At 45.1% G+C, this 1,477-nt stretch overlaps 1 protein-coding gene across 1 annotated transcript in view; it reads left to right on the plus strand.

Annotated features, from left to right (window-relative positions):
• Nucleotides 1–1,477, plus strand: part of MLYCD (malonyl-CoA decarboxylase) — a 93,591-nt gene that overhangs the window by 72,960 nt on the left and 19,154 nt on the right. The gene's annotated exons all lie outside the window — the stretch shown is intronic.

A 1,477-nucleotide genomic window follows, 5' to 3' on the forward strand; every position in this document is an offset into this window, starting at 1 on the left:
CCTTCAATACTGGTCTATGGTTTTCCATCTACCAGTCTCACACTTCCTTAGTTAAACACGTTTCTTTTACCCTTTTAGATGTTCTTGTAAATAGAACTGTTTTCTTAATTTAATTTTTGGATTAGAGCAGTCTTTTGAAATAAGGACCTGAGTGGGGAAAAAGCAAAAGATGGCTGTTGACACCTAGAGAAAAACAAGTATAAACACAGAGGAAAAAAAAACAGAAGCCAGAAATTACATTAAAAGGAAGGCACTGGGAAAGTTGAGAAAGAAACAGGGTTGTGGGGGTATGACACTTAGCAAATGCTTAAGCAAAGCAAGTTTTCAAGACAAGATTCCTAAAGCAAGGCAGCAGTATCCTACGACAGACAAGAGCTCACTCGACAAGGAAAACAAACACCAGAGTTTTGACCAGACTGACTCCCTTAGCCAGCTGGCAATATGGTTTCACCACTTCTTAGAAAAGAGGAACGGAGATGTGTGCTCAAAAGCCACCACTAGGCCTTCAGATTGTTTTGTGTGTGTGTGTCTTGGTAGAATGAGCCAAACATAGTTTCTTCGTGGCCCATAAGATGAGACACACCTAGCAAAAGCTGTCCTCATACAGAACTACCTCCCGGTGTCTTCATCCTGCAAGACCTGCACCAGAGGGTTCTACCTATAGAAATCCTAGCACCTAGATGTAGTCAACCAAGTACATGGCTCCCTCACCCTCCAACCAAAGATGCTATATTTCCATCTGAGTGGAACAAAATCCCACTGTTTCATAATGCCTCCGGCAATTTTGCATGTGGAAGATATGGTTGGTGTGTGACATTCTCGTCTACAAATTGTAATGGATTGGGGAAGGAGGGAGAAATAGAGTTCAGGCCTAACTTTCTAGAGGACAAAATAAATCTCTGTTGGTAACTGCAATTATCTGAAAACTATTTCAAAGAAAACTCTTTGTGTCATCCTGGCATTTGCTCAAGGACATGGCTTTCCATCAGTCTCTCTGTCTCTATGTCTCTCTTACATACATATATATGTGTATATGCATACGTATGTGTATATACATGCCTACATATAGACATATTCTCTCTCTCTCCACACACACACACACACACCCCTCCAACCTCTGTGGCTCTGGGAGTCATCTGTGTAAGAAGACCCTGACGCGAATACTGAGTGCCTAGGCAGGGGTCAAACAAAGGCCACAGGATTGCCACAAACACCTTTAAGCACGCAGATTCTTTGGCTGCTGCCAGACACTGAATCTGAATCTCTAGGATTCTGATTTCAGAGCCCAGGAATCCTCGAATGCAGGAGTTCCCAGGTGACTCTGATGCACCTGGAGGCGCTCAGATCTAGAGAGGAGGCGGCACTTGTGCAGTGCGGTCGGGAAAGAGAGGAGGGGCTAGGCCGGTGCCTTTAGGCGGCCAGGTGTTAGGACCAGAGGACAAGCCGCCAGCTGAGCCGGAGGAGGCGCCGAAGCACC

Source organism: Mandrillus leucophaeus, unplaced genomic scaffold (genome assembly GCF_000951045.1).
Source record: "Mandrillus leucophaeus isolate KB7577 unplaced genomic scaffold, Mleu.le_1.0 Scaffold10, whole genome shotgun sequence".
NCBI classification, from domain to species: Eukaryota; Metazoa; Chordata; class Mammalia; order Primates; family Cercopithecidae; genus Mandrillus; species Mandrillus leucophaeus.